At 51.5% G+C, this 15,814-nt stretch overlaps 1 protein-coding gene across 5 annotated transcripts in view; it reads right to left on the bottom strand.

Annotated features, from left to right (window-relative positions):
- The window catches only part of AGPAT3 (1-acylglycerol-3-phosphate O-acyltransferase 3), a 98,339-nt gene that overhangs the window by 54,945 nt on the left and 27,580 nt on the right, over positions 1–15,814 (bottom strand). The window contains exon 1 of one of the 5 annotated variants that reach the window (XM_014736414.3): positions 3,015–3,235. The exons of 2 other annotated variants lie outside the window; for them this stretch is intronic. The gene's annotated coding sequence lies outside the window, so the exon portion shown is untranslated. Of the gene's footprint in view, positions 1–1,858; positions 2,223–3,014; positions 3,236–15,814 lie in introns of those variants that run through there. 2 more of the 5 variants (XM_014736415.3, XM_070252196.1) reach the window with 2 other exon arrangements.

The raw sequence follows: 15,814 nt of genomic DNA, 5'->3' as shown, positions 1-15,814 counted from the left end.
TTCTGACCTCGGTTTCTGTGCGCCGTCTTGGTGTCAGACTTCCCGTCGACCCTGACCTTGGTCGGGAGTTTCGAGCTGTTTTGCTGAAACTCCCTCCCTCTGGGTGCAGCCCCCTCCGTCTGACCATCTGAGGCCTTTGGTCCAGACCGGGCACAGAACAGCGCTTGGGGCTCTGGCTGTGCTGTGATGTTGGGGATGCTGCAGCTCAGAGGGGCACCCAAGGGTGTGGCACTCTGCAGCATCAAGAGCCTTGTCCCGCTTGCCCTCTCGGCCCCCAGCTCCCTAGAAGACCGTGGCTGCTGTGACAGGTCAGCAGTCACTCTGTGCTCAGCCCTCCCTCCCACCTGGGCCCCCTCACCGGCAGGACTCCCCCAAGCCAACCTCTGGTTTCAAGCAACAAGCTGGCCATGTGTGTCCCCTTCTGCAGCAGAGCACTTAGGACCCTGTCCTCCGACCAGTGGGACCTCCAGGTGGCACTTCCACAGCCTCCACCTTGGCTGTCCCCCCTGCTTTGCATCTCAGTTCCATTTCTGGACCTTGGGCATTTATCTACCTTGTTTTGGACTCAGACACTCCGTTGCTTTGGTTTCCGTGGGGGGTGGGCACGTCTGCTCACATTTTACTGATCACAGGACCCCACGTTCATGTTGGGCGCCCACCGGGTGCTTTCCACACACGGCAGAAATGCCCTTACGCGGCCCCCTGATCCCGGGAAACCACGGCGCTGAGTGCACCCCCAGCCGACTGTCCTCCAGCGGCTCACACTCCTGCCCCCTCGAGCTCCAAGTTCAGCAGGAATCACTGTGTTTGTGTCTAACTCACTAACGGCAGCCACTGTTTCCGTAGCTGCATAACTTCATGAAATAATGCAGAGGCCACGGAAATGAGTCAAAATAGGAGAAGGGGGCAGTCAGCCCATTAACATCACACTGGCTCCCCTGGAAATATCTGTAAATCCAAGGAGCTAGCCATCCAGCCACTGAGGGAGGGACGACGTGAGAACGGAAGAAACAGCCGGGCCTTTGGAGGACTCCGCACTTAGAGAGTTGCTGGCAGCCGCGGTGCTCGGGGCTCAGTGCTCCTTAAAGAAGCCAGAGCTGGGCTGACGCAGGCAACGCCGCAGAGCAGTTAATGAGGGCGGGTGACGATGGCAGCCCTGGGCGCCCCGGGCCGGGCTCTCCAGGCTCAGCCCTTCTTGCCTCCATCGAGCCTCCCACCCTGCGGGGCCCAGGGTGGGCGCAGCGGACTTGGCAGGGCTGGCTCCAGCGCCCGCTCCACTGCTGAGGCCCTGGACACCCGCTCTAAGGCCCTCCCAGCATCCGGCTCTTCCGACCCGACCAGGCATGGCTCTCGGTGTGTTCCTCGGGGTCCCGGCACAGCCCGCCACCCCAGGGCCACCACCACACCTGCTCCTCCACAAACGTGGGCAAGCCCTTCACCCTACAGGTCCTGGCAGCAACAGTAATCAAATGATTGTGAAACGAACCACCGCTTGACAGCTGTCTCTTAAGGCAAGCATCTAGTTAGATGCCTAGTAACCGCGGGGGGAGTCCTTGCAGAAAAGAACCTCTTCCCCACCCCAGTACTCACCGTCCTAACACCGTGCACAGCGCAGAAACATGGGCGGCTCTGCCACAGACGATTACTATCATTCACCAGAGACCCGTTGAACGGGGGCAGGGGGCGCACAGCTTAATTCATGAGGACATCTTTTCACCTCCTGCCACTGTGCCCGAGGTGGCGCATGTGCCCAGCCCCCGGACCCCAGGCCTGGCCTTCGGCTAATCTGTGCCAGAATCACACAGGACTGCCAGGCAGGGCGGCCAGGGCCCCAGGTCTCAGCCCACCCCACACTCACCTGTACCCAGTCGATTTCAGCTCACAGAAACTAAACTGCTGGAGAGACCACAAAGAAGTCTTCTCTCTGAAATGTGTGGGTGCTTCTTGCAGCATAAAACCCACCAGAACTTACTGGCCCATGTTCATTCTCACACAAGCACGGTCCCAGCTGGCCCGGCACCAACTGAGGCAGGTGAGTGAGAAACGCCTGTTTTCTGAGAGCCGAACACCTGAGCCAGGGTTGACCTAGCCTCAAGCACCCCAATAAAATGAACTCCTGTCCCACCACACGGACTCGAGGACACGCCCCCCCTGCTGAACCACCTCCTCCTCGTTGATGAGTTAACCTGATGATAATCCCCAAAGAATCAGCTCGTTCTGTCAAGGAAGGCAGGGGTGACCGCCAACCAGCCACCTCCGCTGCCAGAGAACACGTGACTCAGGAACTCTCCAGATTTCACAACCCCTGGCATGCAGAGCCACACGGTCGTGTGTTTTGCCAGCAAGAGTCTGTCCAGGCAGAAGTTTCCAGACAACCCTCTCCTGCGGGCCCACCGGAGAAACAAGGGTGCCAGGGACGTCAGCTATAGGTGCTAGGAACTGCATTAAAAAGTGGAAAGAAAAGGTGAAGCTAATTTTAATAGCGGATTTTATTTAACCCGAGAGAGCCAGAATATCATGATTTCGAGGTGCACTCAACACAAAAAAGGCGCTGCTGGGGCATCTACGCCACCCCGCCTCGTCTTCTAAGGCTGTGTGGGTGTTTACCTCTCAGCACCTCTCACTTCGCCTCTCTGCTTCCAAGGGTCCAGTGGCCACACGTGGGCCGTGGCAGCTACATGGGACCATCCAGCTCTGTCATTTCAGTTACCCATATGACATTTTGGCCGACAAACCTTTTGACCTCCCTGATCATGCAGGCGCTACAGACGCGGAAACCGTTCTGCTATTACAGCCTGACAGCGTCCAGTGTCGAGCTGAAGCAGGAGATGCCATAAGACAGATCAGAACGTCTTACTCACTCAGTCCCGGCCTTTCTCCTGGAGCTCAGGGTGAGGACAGACAGAGACAGCCACAGGGACTTCTGCACGTTCACTAAGAGCTGAGGCTCTTCTTTGGGGCAACCAGAGGTGGGGAGGGTCCTCGGATAACTAGCTCACCCCAGCCCCGCTCACCTGGGCCACAGCTCAGGAGAGGTTGAACCCACCATGGAGGGTGCAGACCTGGAAACTGTGAGGTCTGAGGAGCACGGCCCTAAGCTCCCATTCTCTCTGCAGCAACTGCTCAGGCGGCTCACCCCGTCCAGGGGAGGCAGGAGGCCCCGGTGTAGAGCAGCGTGGCGAGTGGTGCCCTTACCTGCGGGCTCCCTGGGCCGGACCTGCAGGGCGGTCCCTCAGACACCCAGAGGTGGCCGGCTTTTATCCTGCCCTTGGCCCCTCCCAGTCAGGCGGGAGGGCGGGAGCTGCCAGGAGGGGGGCTCACAGTGTCCCTTTCACCCATGACCTCAACTCTGCAGGAGGCAGAAGCAGCCAGGAGCACGGCCTGGGGCAACGGCTGCAGGGCCAAGGGGAGAGCACCTAGCTGCCCACACCCAGCTGGTCTGGCACCAACTGAGGCAGGTGAGTGGCAGGGAACAAGTCCTGCCTGAGACGGCGGCTGGTGCCTCCTCCTTTTTCTTATTTTCATGAAGATACTGAAAGCCAGGACCAGACCAGCCCCCGTACCGAGAAAAGAAATGAAGTCAACATTTGCAGAACAGCTCGAGCATGTGGAGTGCAGAGAGGGAAGCACAAAGAAATGGGGAAAAGCCTTCTTTCTGTCAGATTCAGGGCAGAGGTCAAGGATACACACAGTTTCTGAAATACTGACTACTCTGCCAAGTGGTAGGAAGGAGCTGGCTGCTGATCCGAAACTCATGCTCCCTTGCTTCCATACCAACAGGATGGACACTCTGCCAGGCAGGCTCTGGGCCCAGCCTAGAAGGTGAGGTCCCAGCCACCCTGCAGGGACGGCCATGTCTAGTTAGGGAGATGGAGTGAAAGCTGCTGGGTAGAGCCTGGGGAGAGCTCCTCAAAATGAAATGGCCCAGATATGCCCTTTTCCTCCTTCCTGCCTGGAACGTAGATGAAATGGCAAGAGAGGAGCAGCCTTCTTGAGACCAGCAAGCCATAATCAGGAGAACAGAAGCTGCAGGCTGAAAAAGATATCAGAGGGAGCCTGGCTGTGGTTCTGTGGAGCTGTTAGCTTGGCCCAGGGCTGTCTTACTGTTAACAGGAGAAAAACAGACCTGCGCTGATTTGTTACCTCACTTTTACGTGGGCTGAACCTGCCTGAACACGTGTGGAACTCCGGGACAAACGTGTATTAAGTGGTAGATACCTGAATCGAAGAAAACTATATCCTGAGCTACACACGACCTCCTAGTTCATGAACAGGGAGACACACCTCCAGGTCCTGCCTTCGGGTGCGCCCTGTCTCAGTCCCAACATCTCGTCCTCGTGTGACCCACTGATTAAGTTACAGGGATCGCTCCCTGGGCTCAACATTCCCAGGGACAGGTAGCTGGAGACTTTGAAAAACACTCCATCAACTCTGCACAACACAGCTGCAGACCAGTCTCGGGAAACCTCACCACCTTCTGGGGGAGCCCGTTCCTTAATGCGTGTCTCTCTTTTTTACCGGGAATATTACGCGGAGTCGTTATCTTTACTGCTGTGAGCCTGACCCGCTGTCTCCCAAGCCTGCTCCAGGGTTACGAGTCTGCCTTGTCCCTGCCTGCGCCACGACGACCACGCCGAACAAGGGGGAATCTGGGCCCCAGCAAACACCTCCTGCTGCTTCCACGTTCACAGCTCTGGACATCTCGATCGGAGCTGAGAGAGGGTGAAGTTGGCAACTCACAACTTGGAGGACCTAACCCGACACAAACGGGCGGACCAGCTCTGGGAGGGAGTCCAGGAGGTCCTGGACGCCTGGATGACTCGGTTTCCCCGGCTCTTGGCCCGCTTGTGGCCCTTTTCCTCCTCCTGCTGTTCGGCCCCATCCTCTCCGCCCAACACCTTACACACTGTGGGACACACCCACCGACGCCGCGACAGTGTACAGCTGCCACGGCGACAGCAGCATACGGACAAAGAAGGCAAGAGAAGAGGTGGCCCCCTTGCTCCCCAGAAAAGCCTGCCCAGTTCCCCGAGTAACTATGAACATCCCTCCCCTGCATCCCCAGACCCTTTATAACAACTGCTTAACCGCCCCAGGAGCAGAGGGTTCACTCGTGGACTCTGTTCCTGCTTCTCCGCTCTCGGCCGTTGAATAAAGCTTGTGCTGCTGAGCACTCGGCTTCGGCTTTGATTCAAATCTGTGACACAGAACAGGAAGAACCCTCCGAGGAAGGATGGACTACGTGTACAAGGCCCACCCGTGGGCCCCTCCTCAGAGCTCCCTCCCAGTGGGGGTCAGAGTCGCACCAGAGTGAGGTGAAACTGGTAACGCTTGTGCACAAGCAGGAGGTCTACACTGGCCATGCATTGGTGTGCGCAGGTCTGCAGGCCATGGAGGCTGCACCCAGCACGACCCCCAGCATGGCCGGGCCCACTCCCACCTCCTCAAAAGCACCGTGCTCTCCGGCCTCGCTGCTCCTCACACGGCACGCACGCTGGCAGCCGGTTTCCTGGGGACCACACTCTCCCGTGAGCATCAGAGGGAAAGGGCCAGGCGCATGCCCGCCAAGCAGGGCCCAGCCAGCGGTGTGCAGACCACCCTGGGGCTCAAGCCAGGGTGAATAGGGACAGGCTCCCCACGCACAGACTAAGGGCTGCCCTCTGCCCCCAGAGCCCTGCCTGCTGGTCACGAAGGTGTGCTGCCCTCTCCGGATTCCACAGCAGCAAAGCCAGGGCTTTCCCTGCCCAGTGCAGATCCCACCAGAGCCCCGCATCTGCCCGGTGGCTCCCACTGAACCAAGAGCAGAAGCCACTGCCCTGGCGTCCACAAAGCCGGGAGCCCTGGCCTGCTCCGGCCTGCGGTCCGCGCTCTCCCAGCTGTCCACCAGCCTCACCACATCCTTCCTTTTTCCCTCCCTCCCCGGCCAAGCTCCCTCCTGCTGGGGGCATTTGTTCCCACCACCTCCTGGGAGGGGTGGTCCCTTCACCCCCGACCCAGACCCCCAGGTGGATTCCTCGTCAGCACTGGTCACCTGGCAGTTCGTTCGTGTGTGTCTGTTTCTTTGTCGATCACTGTCCCCTCGCCTCCCCCACTGCCCAGGGATGCAGCCCCCAGGGCTGAGAGGGGCCCCTATAAGTCTGTGGACAACAGATGGGCTGAGGGCGGGACCTCACACATGGTTCACGTTTATCCGTGTCACTCCCGCCACGAGCCTGTGCCAGCCACAGGCACTGAGGTCCCCAGGTCATTCGTCTCTGCCCCGAACACAGAGTGGGTCGTCTGGCACGTGGTTGGCCCTCGATTCAAGCTGGTAGATCATTAAATAAGATCTATGCCACGTGAGGGCAGTGAAGGTTGGCATTGTGTGCGCACCGGGTGCTTGGCTCCTATGGGGGCCCTTCCCCAGGGGCCTTGGCAAGTCCACAAATGACGACCCAGGTCCTCTCATCTCCGACAAGCCACGTTGGACACCAAGGCTCCAAATCCACAGATCAATGGGCCCCTTCCAGCAGCCATGGAAAACCCAAAGTCTGTCTTTACGTCAAAGCTATGTGGGTTTTCAAAGCATTAAATGGCATGCTTCTTTACAGGCAGCTTGACTTCTGGAAAAGACAACACACATCGCTAGTTGTGGTATTTTTCTAGCCTGTACAACATTAGGGACCTACACCACAGAAGAAGCACCCCAGCTCCAGCGTCACTTCTGGCTCCAGGGCCCTCGTCTACACATGACGCCAAGAGTCTGTCTTGTCTTGAGAGCAGGCGAGGACTCCGGGAGAGCACAGAAGTGCAAGTGCTCAGTGCCGTGCTGCACGTGCCCAGGAAACAAGGGTTTGAAAACACTCTGGAGCCAAAATCCCGGTTCTAAGGTCTCGACACTACTCAGGAAGACAGTAGACACACAGATGAACTTCAGCTAAGACAACCATGCATCCTAACGTTGTAAGGGTACCACTTCAAGGACAGAAATAGATTACAGATTTAATAGATTACATCCAGGAGAAGGCAGGCAAAGGATGGTAAATGATGATGATGATGATGACGAAGCAGAAAGTCCAAACATGTCAGTAATCACAGTAAGTATAAACAGTAGTTTAAAATGCAGCCATCTGCTAGATTTCCACGAGACAAACAAAGCTAAAACAGTATGTCACAGAGAGAGACACTGAAGGCACAGGAAAGACACACAGACACCCACAGGAAGGACGCTGGGGTAACAGGTACAGGTGTGAAGTGGACATGCGGGCAAGAGGTCTGGGAGAGATGCAGACAGTGGGCCATGCAACAGGCAGCTCCGTTTGCTGGAATGGTCCAAAGCTGGGCCACGACAGAGCTGGAGGACACGCCTGAGCCACCATGCTCAGTGCTGAGCTCTGACGCGTTTAACTGGAGAAGGACGGAGGCCAGAGGGCCGAGGGCTCGGCGGGTGAGGGTCACCTGCTCTGACAACTAACTGGAACGTGGGGACGTGGAAGAGAGTGAGCCCCCGGCACTTCACACGCAGCAGCAGGTACATGACAGCAGAGCAGCTGCCAGAGCGGGCAGGTCAAGGCCAGGTGTGTGCGAGCAGGTGCGAGGGAAGGCGATGCCACGGGGAGAGGCGGTTCCAGGGTGTTTTGTTGTCGCTCTTAGTGGAGAAACCATAGACTAAGGATCTGACATAGAGAAACTCGAGTTAGGTAACCACTAAGACAAACACACACTCCCCAGCTACCAGGTCAACAGCACCAATACACAAAACAAGCCCCAGGAAGGCGCAGAACATACACCACATGCGGCAAGAGTGTGTGTCTGTGCTGTGAGCATCTTGCTGCCTGTGCACACATTTTACCCGTAACCCCAAATACACAAAATACCGACAGCACAAATCCAAATGGGCTGAGAGCATCCAACACGGGGAGACAGCTTCATGCTGGCTTACAGAGCAAACCCAGCTCTGCTAGGTCTGCGAGAAAGCCCACACACAGCAATTCAGCAGGGCTGAAAATAATGGATAAATGTATACTGGGAAAATGCAAAAGAAAAAAGGAGGGTTCAAAATCTTGGTATCAGACAATAAAATATCAGTCCAAGTGAAATTAAATGAGACAAAGTGGGACTACTTATAATGCTGGAAACAAAAATCCTTAAAGAAGATATAACAGTTTAATATCTACGTGCCAAATAATCCAGCAGCGCTTTCCATAAAGCAGAAATTACCGGGGATGCTGTAGAAACAAATCAGAGCATGCTGAGAACAGGAGACATCAATAACTCTCTTCCAGCCGAAGAAAGAACAGGTGGTCAAGACGAGACAAAGGCACAGCAGACGTAACAGCAAGTTTAATGAAGTGGATCTTAAGTGACACAGTCGATCCTGGACCGGATACGAGAGAACACACTTCCTCTCAACAGCCCCAGGAACGTTCATGAAAGCGCCCACACATTAAGCAACAAAGAAATTTTCAACAATTTCCAAACAGTAAGTAAAACACAAACAATCTTCCCTGGAAATTAAAAACAAAGTCAGAAAACAGCAAGGGCCACTCCTTGAAGTGAAAACACTCTCCTCTTAGATGTTCTTCTCCAGGGGAAGTGGAAACCAAAGCTGCAGAATTTCTAGGAAACAATGAAAACTAAAGCAGTGCTCAGAGGAAAATTTATCACATTAAATACCTTAAATCTTTAGGAATGAGGGCCGGCCCAGTGGCACAGTGGTTAAGTGCACATGTTCCGCTTCAGTGGCCCAGGGTTCGCCAGTTCGGATCCCGGGTACAGACGTGGCACCGCTTGGCAAAAGCCATGCTGTGGTAGGCGTCCACATATAAAGTAGAGGAAGATGGGCACGGACACTAGCTCAGGGCCAGTCTTCCTCAGCAAAAAGAGGAGGATTGGCAGATGTTAGCTCAGGGCTAATCTTCCTCAAAAAAAAAAAAAAACTTTAGGAATGAAAGCACGCAAATAAGAGAGGTGAGCCTCCAAAAAGTTAAAAGAAAACTATGAAGTAACTGAAGGAATTAATAAACGTAAGAGCAAAAAAGAATGAGGTAGAAAAAAGCATTCTAATTAACAGCTAAATTTTAAAAAGCTGGTTTTTGAAGAAAATCAATAAAATAGATGTCATCTATAGCAATAAAAAACTAATCAAGGAAAAGAATAAAAAGGCATAAAAAAGAGGGAATAACCATCAAACGAAAATATAAACATTTTTTTAAAATCATGGAAATAATTGCACATCTCTATGCAAATAAATTTGAAAAACCAGATGAAATCTAGGAGAAAAAAACTTACAAAAAAGTGACCATAGAAAAGATAGAAAGTCTGAGCAGATGTTTTTATAGAATTAAAAGATATCTGTCAGAGTTACCTCTAGTGAAAGATAGCAAACCCAGATGGCTTCACAGGAGAATTCTGCCAATCCTGTAAGAACAGACCATCTTACACTATTTAGCTTTTTCCAGAACACAGAGTAAGAAGGAAAACTACCAAATGCCTTTCCTGAAGCAAGTATGACAGTAAATTCACAATGTGAGAAAGAATGCAGAAGGAAGGGAGGAAGGCAATGTGTCTGAATCCACAGTTCCCGAGTGTGAGGCGAGGACCCCAGGGGTCCCCAAGACCCTGTCAGGGATCTGAGAGTCCTCTGTTTTCCAAATACGTGCTGGTGACGCAGAATTTTTCTTTATGTACCTCAACCAAACGGCACTGCAGCAGACTGAAGGCAGAAGCAGATCATTTCCGCTGTCTCCTATTAGGTCAGATGTTAAAGAGATTTCCTACACTATAAAAATATAAAACAGTGCCAATTCTCCTCACTATATTTTTTTTCAGTTTTGGAAACTACAGTTTTTCTTTATAAAAGAATGTTATTTATGTTAACATGTAATGGGTTTATTGCCGCTATTTTAAGTAAATATTTTTAAATGTTCTCAATGTTAAGTTCTAAAACAGTATATATCAACAGCAGGGTTTCTCCGCCATGGCACGATTAACATTTTGGACCAGATGCTTCTTGGTTGCTGGGGCTCTCCTGAGCACTGCAGGACATTTAGCAGCATCCCAGGCTTCTACCCGCTAGTTCTATGCATCATCCAGGAGTGACACCCCCCACCACTGGTTACGTCAACCAAAAACATCTCCTGACATTGTCGAATGTCCCTGTGTGTGTGTGGGGGGGGAATCACCCCTAGTTTAGAACCATAACAGACACAATTCACAAAAACAAAAGCTCTTGGGGGTCCTCAATAATTTTTTAGGAGCATAAAGAGATCAAAAAATTGAGAACCACTGCTCTTTACTTATGAATATAAATACAAAAATTCCTTAAAAAATTAGCACACAGAATCAAACAGCACATTACAAAGACAATACACCACAACCAAGTGGGGTTTGTTTCAGAAATGCAAGGATGGTTTGATAGTAGAAAATCTATTAACAAAATTCATTATTTTTCTTTAATAAGAATGCTGGGCAGATAATTTAACAAAATCCAACCTCACTTCCTGATAAAAACACTCAATAAAGTAGGAGTAATTTAATATATTGTGCACACTCATATGCTTTCCCCTACGGTGATACACTCACTATATAGCTCCCTGTCAGGTGACAATGTCTCAGACCCAAAGTGAGCCTTTACTTAGCGGAGAAACACTAGAGGCATTCCAGTGGACATCAGGAACAATACGAAATGCCCATTACTTAACAGGCCAATCACATGCGTGAATATCGATGGAATACTAGCAATAAATATATATTAGCAAACTGACCCTGGCCACGGAGTCACAAAAACAAAGCACCACCATGACCAGGTGTGGTTTATACCAGGGCCCGGGAATGGTTTACTATAGGAATCAGTTACTCTAATGATTGACAGTAAGAGATCAAAGGACAGCAACAACAGATGAAGTTAACACCACTCCTAACATTTAAGGACACCTACCCTCGAGGCGTCAAGTCCTCAGAGAACCTAGTGCAGCCGCTAGGAAAAGACGAGTAAAAAAAAATAAGAGAAATATGGATCAGAAAGAAGAAAACAAGTTTTCATCATTCGTAGATGATACGATCGTCTACACAGAAAATCCGAGAGGTTCTTGAGGCAAGTTGTTGGAAACACCGCGAGTCAGTGAAGTCGCTGGGTGAGAACATCAACAAAACTGCAGCCGCGGCATCGTCTTCCTTCCTCTCTAGGTCTGCTCGCAGCCAGCACGTGTCCTTGACGGAGGTCACTGTCACTTTGGGACAAGGAAGACAGCAAAGTGGCGCTAGAAGTGAGAAGGGCCACACGCGCGGGACATTCATTTGAGGGCAGGCTTGCTCGGACTTGTGCCGCCTCTTCTGCATCTGAGGCTGGAGGTCACGAGCTCAACCACCCCTCCCGGCTTGGTCCTGGTGCTTCTACGGATACGCCTCCCAATTTCAATTCACACGGAAGCAAGTTGGCGAGAACTTAGGCAATACCAAGTGCCAAGTCCCTGAGGGCGGCTAAGACAGCTCGGGGGCTGCAGATGAGGTTACCCCGAGACGCTCCACCTCTGCTCTGCCAGAGCCCCTCAGCACAAAGCCACACCAAAGTGGCGAGACGTCTGGGGCTCTGAGGCAGACGTGTGTTCACCAAGAGATAAGGTGCTGCCAGGCAGACAGTGTCTGTGAGACAAGACACAGCACCCTGACACAGTGGCCTCGTGGCCAAGCAGAGTTCGACAGAGGCCATAGACCCACTTCTGCTTCTGCTGTGCCTGCACTTCAGATGCTCAAAGGAAAACAGCTTTCCTCACGAAAGCTGCAGATCCAGGCAATAAAGTGCCTGTAAATGTGCTTGCACATGACCCTGTACATGTGTTCCAACAAGAGGGACACAGTGTGGAGTGTTTCAGAAAACAGGCGCTCCTCAGTAGAGAAGGGATTTGGCCCAGGCCGCCGTCCAGGTAGAGCCTTCCCATCACCCTTGCCGACCTAGGAACAGCACAGACAGAAACGGAGAGCTGGCTCCACACCAGGAGGCAGAGTCCACCTTCACTGGGTCAGGCGTCCGGGCCAGGCGGGGCTTACTCACGCTACACAGCGCGAGGGCCAGCGTCCCCCCTCTCCACAGACACTGTCTCCACTGCATGTGCCTGATCCCCGCCAGCTCATCAGCAAGAATGAGTATGCCAGTTCAACGCTTTCTGAGCCACATGCTCACTCCAAGCGCTAAAAGCATACTCCAGTTCTAACAAACTGACGATCGGTGACCGTGCTCTGAAATGACCACACAGACATTTCCTGTAACTCGCGCATGTGTGTGTGTACATGTGTAAGTCCATGCATGCTCTTTAGAGCTCGCACACAAAGGAGCCTTGTTAAATGAGGTAGATCGATATGTACTGAAAGACTCCAGGACAAGTTGAAACCAAGTTGCACAGATGTATGCTATGACACATGAATACACTTTTAGAAACCCTGTGTATGTATGTTCTTATGTGTATTTTTACAAGTTCTGGAAGGATAAACCACAAACCATTTATAGTAGCTCCCTCTAGGAAAAGAGTGGGATGGAGTGAAGAATGAAATTTTGATTATTTATTAGATTGGGCTCTGCGTTTAATTTTACAAGCATGTAGTGCTTTTATAATTAAAATTTAAATATTAAGAAAAAAGTTGCTTGCTTCTTTATTAAGCTCTAACCTTTTGTCTCTATAGTAGTTACGACAATCTAATCAATTATCTTGAACACTGATAAGATTTTTTTTTAAGGGAAAAAGTTCACCTTGAAGGATATATGCCTTCTCCAGATACAACCTAGCTGGTCAGAGTCGGAGCCTTTGCTGGGCCCGATGTCACCTTCAGAGCAAAGAGAATCCTTCCAGCAGAGCCACAGCGTGGGGACCCACAGCCGAGCCGGCTGCACCTGGCCCCCGCCCGCCTGCCCTCTCAGGGCGCCCCTGCCCTGTGCCACCCCTCGCCTTCACTGTCAGGCGCCTCCTGCCTCAGGGCCCGGGACTGAGGCTCATGGGGCACGTGGGCCGCAGCAGGGGTGCAGGACCAGCCTGGCCTCCGTCTTGGTCACGACGAAACAACTGTTCTGCAGACAGAGGCTGGGGGTACAAACCTCTACACCTTAAGCCTTGGGGTTCCCTTCACTCTAGAACTCACAAAACAGAGGCACCCCAGCAATCCGAGAGGCTGCCTGCTTCACCCATGGAAGACCACAGCACCACAGACCAGCCTCACCTTCCTCAGAGAGTATTCTGGGTCTCCCGGGGCTCCCAACCCCAGCCACCCTGGGAGCAGAGACCCCGGGCCTCGCTCTGCACCCTCGCACTCCCGGTGGGAGCCCTGGCCCCACCGGGGTCATCTTCAGTAGACTCTGCAGGACAGGGGACTAAGCCCTCAGGGCCGAGAGGACCCTTGCTGCCATCCGCCTCACCCCTCCCGCTGCAGAGGGCAGTGCCCATAGCCGGCCGGCAGCGCTGGAATCCAGGCTCTCGCAGACCCCTGGCCGAGGTAGGAGACGGGGGCCGGGAAGGACGCACGTCGGACAGGCACCGTTGCAATGGCAGGACCCAAGAAAGACGAAGGAAAAGCTTCAAATCATCCAAAGACATGTACGGAAAAATTAGTGGAAAACTAGCTTGAGCTAAATTGCAGTCACAGTTATATAGGAGCGCGGATCTGTTCTGCTGTTTGTGAGTGAAGGGGCCACGGGGCAGAGGGACGAGCTATTCTGCGCAGGGGCCACGCGGAGCGGCCTGCTCGGGAACGCTCCGTCCCAGGGGCCTATGGATGCCCAGAACAAGCTCCGCCAGCTGGGGTCCTCCGCCCGCCAGGCTTTTCCCACCAGCCTCCTGCTCCAGGGCAGCACCTGCTCCTGTCTGTGGGGCTGGCACAGGACGGGACAGCCGGCACAAGCGGCTACCAGGACCCCAGGACCTGGCAGGGACAGGATGGACGCAGCCTGCCCTCAGGGCCCGGCAGGGGGCTCTGAATCCTGCACGGCCCTTGCGGGTGAGGGCAGGGAAATCGTTTATGCGGAGACCCCACCCACGAAGAATAGGATTCGCTCAACACGGGCGGGAAGAGAAGGGAATAATGAGGGATTTTTAAAGTGGTCAGTGCGGAGCTGACATGCATAATAATAATAGTTTTCCACGGTGACTGGGACCAGGCCACAGCCCCACGACGCTCCAGCGCCCACCGTCCCACCACTGTCACCTTCAGTGCTTTGTCATTTTAGCCATTCTGCTTCTGGACAGACATGACGTTGGTGGTTTTTAATTTTCATTTCTCTTATAACTAATTAAGTTGTGCACCTTTCCAGAAGTTTATTAGACATTGGACATCTTCTTTCGAGAGGTGCTGGTTCAAGTCATAAATGAATGATTTGCCTCAAAGTTCAATACTGACGGTTACTAGTGGGGGGGACCTGTTTTGCTATATCATTCTGGCTTCTTAAAAGTGGTCAATTGTGGTCAATTCATCTACGACAAAGAAGGCAAAAATATCCAGTGGGGAAAAGACAGGCTCTTCAACAAACGGGGTAGGAGAACCAGACAGCCACACACACAAGAATGAAACTGGACCACTAGCTCACGCTGTATACAAAAAGAAACTCAAAATGGATTAAAGAGTTAAAGGTAAGATCTGAAACCACAAAACTCCTAGCAGACAATATAGGCAGTAAACTCTTTGACATCGGACTTAGCGATATTTTTTTTGGATCTGTCACCTCAGGCAAGAGCAACAAAAAGCAAAAATAAACAAGTGGAACTACATCAAACTAAAATCTTCTGCATAGCAAAGGAAACCACCAACAAAATGAAAAGGCAATCTACTGAATGGGAGAAAATATTTGTAAGCAATATATCCAATAAAGGGTTAATATCCAAAATATATAAAGAATTCATACAACTCAATATCAAAAAAACAGTCTGATTAAAAAATGGGCAGAGTATCTGAAAAGACACTTTGTTCCAAAGAAGACATACATACAAATGGCCAACAGACACATGAAAAGATGCTCAACATCACTGATCATCAGGGAAATGTAATCAAAAACACAATACCACTTCATACCTGTTAGAATGGCCATTATCAAAAAGATAAGAATTAACAAGTGTTGCTGAGGATGTAGAGAAAAGCGAACCCTTGGGCATTGTTGGCCAGAATGTAAACGGGTGCAGCCACAATGGAAAACAATATAAAGGTTCCTCAAAAAATTAAAAATAGAACTACCATATCATCCAGCAATTCCACTTCTGAGTATATATCCAAAGAAAACAAAAACACTATTTCGAAAGGATATTTGCACCCCTAGGTTCATTGCAGCATTATTCACAATAGCCAAGACACAGAAACAACCTAAGTGTCCACTGATGGACGAATGGATAAAGAAGATGTAGTGTACGCATACAGTGGAATATTACTCAGCCATAAAAAAGAATGAGATCTTGCCATTTGCAACAACACAGATGGACCTAGAGGATATTTTGCTAAGTGAAATGTCAGATAAATACCATGTGATTTCACTTACGTGTGGAATCTAAAGCACAAAACAAATGAACAAACAAAATAAAACAGAAACAGGCTCAGTGATGCAAAGAACAAACTGATGGTTGTCAGAGGGGAGGAGGTGGAGGAATGGGCAAAACAGGTAAAGGGGATTAAGAGTGCAAACTTCCAGTTATAAAACAAGCACGGGGACGGAACGCACAGCACAGGGAATACAGTCAATAATACTGTCTGGTGACAGATGGTGACTAGATTTACTGTGGTGATCACTCTGTAATGTATAAAAATATCAAACCATTATGATGTGCACCTGAAACTAATATTGTATGTCAATTACACTTCAGTTTTA

This window comes from Equus caballus, chromosome 26 (genome assembly GCF_041296265.1).
Source record: "Equus caballus isolate H_3958 breed thoroughbred chromosome 26, TB-T2T, whole genome shotgun sequence".
Classification (NCBI taxonomy): Eukaryota; Metazoa; Chordata; class Mammalia; order Perissodactyla; family Equidae; genus Equus; species Equus caballus.
Note: the sequence above shows the minus strand (reverse complement) of the source record. Positions and strands in the feature narration are given on the sequence as shown.